Source organism: Loxodonta africana, chromosome 24 (genome assembly GCF_030014295.1).
Source record: "Loxodonta africana isolate mLoxAfr1 chromosome 24, mLoxAfr1.hap2, whole genome shotgun sequence".
Taxonomy (NCBI): Eukaryota; Metazoa; Chordata; class Mammalia; order Proboscidea; family Elephantidae; genus Loxodonta; species Loxodonta africana.
Genome location: NC_087365.1, coordinates 58063823 through 58072277, shown reverse-complemented (window position 1 = coordinate 58072277; position 8455 = coordinate 58063823).

The following is an 8455-nucleotide window of genomic DNA, read 5'->3' as shown; positions in this document are numbered from 1 at the left end:
TTCCTCTTCTCTGAAAAAAGACTTTCTCGAAAAACAAGGAAAAAAAAAAAAGAAAAAGCAGCTCGAGGCCCACACGGGCCCCGGCCTCCGCGCGCCGCCCCCGCCGGGGGTCGCCTGGCGCCCCAGCCGCCGCTCTCTATAGGGGGCACTGCAGGGTTGTGGAATCACCAGTGGGAAAGTTCCCCGAAAACTTTGACACCCCCCAAAATACACTTCTTCTCCCGAGTGGGCCCGCGGGCGTCGGCGAGCCGGGGCTGGGACTGGAGCCCACGAGACCCTTCCCCAACCGCCCCCCGGCGTCCCTGGACCCTGTTCCGCGGGAACCGGCCGGGCGCCCCCGAGACAGCGCGGGGCCGGCGGGGTCCGGGCAGGGCTCGGCGGAGCCAGGCGCCGGGGGCTCGAAAGACCCCGCCAACCGGAGCCGGAGCGGCCTGGGCCGGCGCCGACGCGGGCTGCTCGGGGTTGGGGAGCCGCGGCCGTGCCTCGGCCGTGCCTCCCGGGCCTGGCGTCTGGGCAGGGGCGTCCTCCCTTCCCCGGCGAGCCGAGACCACCGCGGGGCTGCACGGCCGGCCCGGAGTGAGGGTCTGCAAAAGGAGGCGGGCCTCGACCGCGCCCGTGTTTCTGGAATACACAAACTTTACATACACGCACATATACATTTTCCGAGCGTTTCCCGGGTGCTAAGCGCCGGGCTTGCAAAGACAAGTAAAACGAAACCCGAAGCCGGTGTCCGCGGCTCGCAAAGGGCTCCCGGGCCAGCGCGGGAGCCTGTTGAGACACGACCCCTCGCGGGGAGAGTGCCCGAGATGGGGTGAGGGCGGGGGCCCCCAGGGGGCTTGAGCGAAATCGCTGAGGACCTAAGGCATTTTTATTTCATAAAGGAGAATGTTTCTATGCATTAGTTGTGTAACTAAGAATTAATTTTAAAATATCTTGGAGAAGAGATATAAAAATGCATACAAAAACAAAAAGAAAATACAGAGCCGGAGAGCAGGGCTGGGCGAGTTCATTTCGAGGAGGGGGCGCTAGCTTCCCGAGCCGGGGAAGTGGGAAAGACGAGCACTGGGAGACTTGGAAAACGGCGGAAAATGCTCGGGCGATATAAAATCTCCATAGCCGCGGTCACCGCAGCCAGCGGGAAGCTGTCGTTCACGAGCCGGGATCTGGGGAGACGAAAAGCCGCCCCTGGGAAGACAGAGACCCCCGGCTTCTCTCGTGGAGAGAAGACCCGGGGAGCCAGCGTGTGAAGCCTGGGCAGAACACGGCACCCCAGGAAATATTTGCCGAAAGAGGGAGAATTCTGTTCCCACTCGGCACCCGATCCCCCCAGGGAGATCTGACCCCAGTCACACTGTGGAGCCCCCCTCCTCCTCTTGCAGGGGACAGATATTTGTAAAGAACAATTGAGCGGGGCTTGGGCAAGAACGTCGGATTAGAAATGCGGTCTGCACTCGGTTCCTTTCTCGTGAGCACTCAACACCTTGCTAAGCACTGACTTGTTTCTCCCGGCCCTCTTTCTCCCCCAGGTTAGAGCGACGCAGGGACCCTGTTTTATTCATCTTTGTACCCACTGGCATCTCTTCTGTCTTGGAGCAGGCTCTGGGTAAATGTTTGTTAAATATGTGCATGAATGAATTAAAGACCCGAGATTTCCCCAAACTGCCTGACCTCCTTGGAGTGACTTTGAGTCTTAGAGCCCTTATCTGTTAAGGGGAAAAAATGTGGGGTTTTCATAATCCTTGTAATCTGCCTATGCCTACCTCTCTGGGGCTATGGTGAAGATGAAATAAGTGAAAATGCTTTGTAAACTCTGAGGTGCTGAGCAAATATTACATGTGATGGTTCTATTCACTCATTCCTTTCACCGGAAAGCTTAACAAAGTGATTCCTGGGCTCGTCCTTCGGCAGATGGTGGTCACCCTTCCTGGTCAGTCTTAAATATTTATTGTATGACGATCTCGTTCTTACACTTAGGTAATCAATCGAGCTTCCATTTCTTTGAGAGACATGAACTGGGCTTGCAGACATAAATAATGAAAGAAAAATCCTCGTATACCCCAAACAGCCACCCCAGGCAACCCAAGAGCCCCACAGCAGGGAGATCATTAAGAGTCTCAGGGATTGGCGTATCAACCCACAGGCAGCACCGTGCAGCCGTGGCTGGCAGAGGCCAGACACAGGATCACACGCACGTGCGCAGTAGTGCTAAGTGAAAAGAAGGAGAGTGTGCCATGCACACCCTGACCCACGCTGGAAAGGAGGTGGGAAAGAATGTAGATCATTCTATTTGAATGTGTCTTGGCTGTTTTATTTTCCTGTCAAGGGGCTTAAGCCTGATTTTTTTTTTTTTTTTTTTGAGCCTTCCCTCATAGCCAAGTATGTGTATCCTTGGAATTGGAATCTAGGCTGATGGTTTTATATTTTAAAAGCTTTCATTGTGACTCATTCTTGGCCTGGGAGAGGATTCCGTAACACTCCCCAAGCTTAAAGAACCTCCATGTCCTGTTTCTTGGGCTTCGTACCCGCTTTCTAACATTTTGCTGATGGATCCAAGAAGTCAGTTTTGGGGACAAGTAGTTCATTCTTTTCTTGTCATCTTAATCGGTGCTGAAGGGAGCCATAAACATGGACTTTCCCGGCTGAAGGCAGACCGTTGCAGGGGCAGGGGAAGGCTTTCAAGTGCTGACAGCTCAGTGGTTAGACAGGATGGGCCGGCAGGGCCAGACTCACACCTTTGCTGAAGGAGTTTAAGGGACACGGGGCACGGGGAGTCCCTGCACAGGCCCTCATGTAGTCAATGCTCCCTACCTGGGCCACACGGGCTTGATTTGCACCGTGGTCTCACTGATGGAAAGTTCACATGAGCTCTACTCCCTCTGAAAGACATCACCAAGAGGAGGGCTTGCTGGTGGGAACTGGATACTCTCCAAACACATTTCCCAGATAATTATTCTGTAGTTTGGAATTCTAGAGGTGCCTTCAGTGTCTTCTCGTGTTTTACGCTCTTAAGGGGACACCTTTTAACTTGGGAACCCCTGGGGGATGCAAACAGTTAACTCACTTGGCTGCTAACCAAAAGGTTGTAAGTTCGAATCCGCCCAGAAGCATCTTGGAAGTAGGTCCTGGTGATCTACATCCAAAAAAATCAGCCATTGAAAACCCCATGGAACTCAACTCTCCTCTGACACACATGGGGTTGCCATGAATTGAAATTGACTCCACGGCAATGGGTTTTTGATTTAAATTTGGACTTGCTAGCTCCTATAGAATGGTGGTCATCTTTTTGTCAAGATGAACAGCAAAAGCTCCCAAGGCTCTAAAAAAAAAAAGCAGCACAGATCCAACATAACAGATTCTGGCCAGATTCAGGAAACAGCAGCTTGGTATTCTGTCTCCCCCAATGGTTCCTCAAAACCTTGAGTATTTCCAACCTCAGAACATTCCCCAGCTCACTATCTTCAACCATGATGCCTCTCCCAAGCAGAGAGACCCCAGGGAGAGGTAACAGCTCGATTTTTTCCAGACTCTATTATCTTCTTATACTAGACAATTCAATTCAGTGGGTATTTCTACAAATTGAGCTATGGCTGTGCCAACTCCGGCCAGGCATTGGTAAAAAACAAGAAATGGAGCACTCTCCACCCCCTGCTGTCCAGGAATTTGCAGTCTCCATTAGCTTGGCCCAAATTCTGGTTCTCGTCATGCGGGTTTCAGCCACGGACTTCTAACAGCTCTTCCACTCCACGCATCCATCCTCTACCCTGCAGCCGCAGTGACCTTTCCAAAGCACAAATCTGATCATGTCCCTGCCTGTCTGAGGCTCTGAACAGCTTCCCCTGGCCCACACCAGCGGTTCTCAAACTCACACGGCAGAAAACAGGTGCTCTCCAAGCTGCACCTGGCTGGGCCATCGCTAATACTAACTAACGACCATCTTTTCTTGGCCGGCAGAAAAAAATTAAGCTAATTGATGGAATAGTCTCCATTGTAAGTGTTTCTCCCATTACTTTCTCTTAAACCTTTGGTTCCTGCTGCCACTTGGCTGTATTAGAATATAAGACAATATCTGATTTATCACAGAATCCTGCATTCCATGAGAAAATTTTTTTTCATGTATTAATGTTTCCTGGTGTTCTGCATGTAAGTGTTCCTCTCTCTCAACATGGCAGAGCACTCACTGGGATGGAGGACTGCCATGCAAGGCCCTTCCCAAGAGACCCAACCCAAGTCAGGAGCTCCCTCCAGGCCTTGACACATTGGTTTTCTCTGAGCACAAGTGGTCCCACTTCTGCTTGGTGAGCATGTTCTTCAAGACTGAACACCACCCAGTGTTAGGTGTAATAAATGTTGGTGGCATGGACGAATGGATGAACTGATGGCTATCGTTAGGTACCGTGGAGTAGATTTTCTATTCTTAGTGACCCCATGTGACAGAGTAGAACTACCCCATTGGGTTTTCCAGGCTGTAATCTTTATGGGAGCAGATAGCCAAGCCTTTCTCTCATGGAACCACTGGGTAGGTTCAATCTGCCAACCTTTCACTTAACAACTAAATCATTGCATTACCAGGGCTCCTTGGATGAACTGACAGCCAAGTCCAAAAAACAAAAAATGAAGAAACAAAACACCAAATCAATTGCCATCAAGTCGATTTCCACTCACGGTGACTCTGTGTGTCAGAGTAGAACTGGGCTCCATGGGGTTTTCAATGCCTGAGTTTTTGGAAGTCGATCATCAGGCGTTTCTTCCAAGGCATGTCTGGGTGGACTTGAACCTCCAATCTTTTGGTTAGCAGGCATGTGCAATAGCTGGGAAGATGAGATTAAATATATCAAGTACCAGAGAACATCAGATAGTCAGGAGCCAACATTAACAATGGGTGGCATAGACAAGAGGCAGGTGGTCCTATTTCCCCCACCTCTCACCATGCTCCAGCCACCTCACCTTCTTTACTTCTCAAGCCTCCTTAGCACTTGCTTTTCCCCTGCCAGGCTCCTTCCCAGGACACAGGCCTCAGACCACTCAGGGTAAAGTGTTCTCCGTAGCAGGTCCATGGCCTTGGGGGAGGACTTTCCTTTCCCCAGCCCTGGGCCCATCACACCATGTGTCCATTCTTGGTCAACTTCAAGACACAATGTCTAGCATCATGACTGCTGGCCTTTGAGGCCCAGATAGAAGAGGCCTCTTTGGTGGCAGATGTGCCAGCTCTCCTTTTTTTCAGGATGGTGTTGACACATGTGTACTCAAATAAAACAACTCCCCCATCTCAGCCCTGTCCCTTGGCAGGAACAAGAAGCCGATGTACCAGGCCAGGGTTGACCTGCATGACTCACCCTGTGACAAACATAAAGGTAGTCATTGTGCCTCCACCCTGACAGATATTGAGGCACAGCCAGCTCATTCATGTCTAGATTTTGTTCCACGGCCATCACCACTGACCTATTCTTGGGATTCTCTGTTATGTACATGTGCAAGGTTGGACTCCAGGCTTCTCCAGAAGCTGCTGTTGTAACCAGCAGCTTCTCAGGAGCCATGTGCCCTTGTATGGGTCAGGACTCCTTTGGTTGCAGGTAACGGAGCCCAACTCAAATTGGCTTAAGCTTAAAAGCAAATGTGTTGAAAGGAGCCCTAGTGGCACAATGGTTAAGCACTTAGCTGCTAACCGGAAGGCTGGCAGTTCAAACATACCCAGTGGCTCTAAGGGAAAAAGACTTGATGATCTGCTTCCTTAAAGATTACAACCTGGAAAACCCTATGGGGCTGTTCTACTCTGAACACATGGGGCTGCTGAGTCGGAGTTGACTTGATGGCTCCCAACAACAACAAAAGCAAATGTGTTGACTCAACTAACTGAAAAGTCCAGGTGTAGCTGGATCCAGAGGGCAAATGATATCAATAAGAGTCTCTCTCTCTCAGCCCTTCCTTCCTCTGGGCTGGTTTCATTCTCAGGTTGGCTGTCCCCATGAGGTGACAAACTGATACCTAGAAACTCGGCACTTACCTCTCACGGCATAGCAACCCGGAGAGAGAACACTTCTCTTTCCCAGTGGTTCCAACAAAAATCCAAGAGTCGACTCTCATTGCCCTGTCTTGAGTCACATGCTTATCCCGAAAATGATTACCGTGGCCAGAAAGGAATGGTCATTGGATTGGTCACAAGGCTACCTCTGAATTCAGGATGGCGAGGCAGTCAGGTCAGATCCACCCAAACAAACGGACTGTGACTTTCCTTTTCTCCAATCAGTGCTCTGGAACCAAGAAAAGGGGTGATGGGTGTGCAAGTGTGACAGGGCTCTGCCCCAGGCTGTCCTCTGTGCCCTTCGCAGTGCCATCTGCCTCTCTTTGAAACTCATGCCTCTGGCTTCTGGAACTTTGGATCAGGACTTTCGCTGCAGCTCTTCATGGCCTGTTCCCTAAATGGTGACTTTCCCCAATGTTTTGTCCTTGCTTTTCTTCTCCTGCCCATCTCCTTCATCTGATTTCAGGGACCACCTACTTATGAGCTCTCTCTACAAACTCCTTCACCAGCCCTCACCTCTCACTTGGAATATGCCATGTGGATTTCCAACTTCCAACTACACGCAACAGCCTGGATGGCTCACAGATGTCACAAGGTCTACACGTCCAACAGTGAACCATCGTTTTCTCCCAGCTAACAACCTTCTCCTCCTCTATCCCTGCTCTTCATGACAAAAACCAAACCAAACCCATTGCCAACAAGTCAATTCAACTCATGGCGACCCCATGTGTTACAGAGTACAACTGTGCTCCATAGGATTTTCTTGGCTGCAGTCTTTATGGAAGCTGATCACTAGGCCTTTCTCCTATAGTGCTGCTGGGTGTGTTTGAATTCCAACCTTTCAGTTAGCAGCCAAGCCCAAACCATTTGCGCCACCTAGGAAACTGGTCTTTAAACAACCCCCTAAATAGACCCATTCGCATCATCTACCATCCTAGCTCCTCAGTGCCCCGGCCCCCCATATCCCATCCATAGACAGTGTGTGAAAGTTTCTGCTCCTAAACACCAACCCTCCACCCGCCTCTCCTGCCACTGCCCGCCACCCTACACATCATGGCTTTTGCCTGGAAAATTGTGACAACTGCCTCTTTCGCTGGCTCCACAAAGCCAATGCCAAAGCATAATGTTCTCTAAACCATCACCTTCCTAAAGAGATCAATCTGTTCATGCTCCTCTCTCAGTCAGATACCTGCTTTGGCTCCCTACTGCCTACTAGAAAAAAATGAACTCCTTAACTTTGCCTGACAAAGCCAGAAGCCCCCATCATCTCCCTAGCCCCGCCCACCTCCAAGCCCATACCCAGCTGAACATCTCTGCAAACTCTATGCTGACGTTTCTGTCCCTTTGCCACTTGGTACCCTCTCCCTCGATGCTTTTCCTGACTGACCTTTTTCTTCTGCTCCCAATCCTCTTCTCTGGGAAAACTCCCCCTCATCTTTCAAGAACAAGCTCAGATGTCACTGTGATACCTTCCTGCCCCCCAGGCAAGATCAGTCACTGGTGCTTCTTGAAGCAGAAAGCCCTGGGCTCACTCATACGTGGTTTGTCTTGGGGTGATCTGCCCTCCGGCCTGTCTTCCCCCTTCAGACCGGGAACGTTGGAGGAAGGCGCAAGGCCTGCTCACCTCTGTGTCTCCTGCACCTGCTGCAAAGAAAAAGCCAGTTATCATCAAGTCATTTCCAACTCCTGGTGACCCCGTGTGTATCAGAGTAGAACTGTGCTTCATAAGGTTTTCAAGGGCTCATTGTTTGAAAGTAGATCACCAGGCCTTTCTTCCAAGGTGCCTCTGGGTAGACTTGAACTGCCAACTTTTGGTTAGCAGCTGAGCAGGTAATCATTTGCATCACTCATGGACTCCACCACAGAGAAAGCACTCACTAATTGTCTGTGTATGGCTGAATGAATGAGTTATGGGGATGAGGTGGGGACACCAGGACCAGATAGGGTTGGGCAGACATCTTGCTGCTTATCACAGTCAGAAGATGCATCCTTGTCTGACACTCAAAGGCCAGGGATAGGGAGTCAGTTTTGAATTCAAATTCAGGGCCAAGCAGGGTCCAGGGAGATGCCTTTAGTGCTTGTGACTTGGAACTGAAAAAAGCCACCCAGGAGCCCAAATGCCTCAGTATGCGGGCTAATGAGAAGGTTTCACAAACCAAGGACAGGGGCTTTCAATCAGAGACTTTGCTGTCTCCAATCGGCCCATCTCTTCCTCCCTTTGAAAGGCCAGCCCGTCCTTACTGGCGATCTAAATCACTTCGGGCCTCAAGGTTGGATTGCCAATGATAAACACATCTCTGGTTCCCTCTTTATCTTTTTTTCCTTCCAAAGTTCACTCCCAAACCCAGTTAAATGTATCCTTTGGCTCTATTAGATGTGACATAACTGTACTGGCTGATGAGAGCGACTGCCTGCTTCATGTCCTTTTGATGGAAA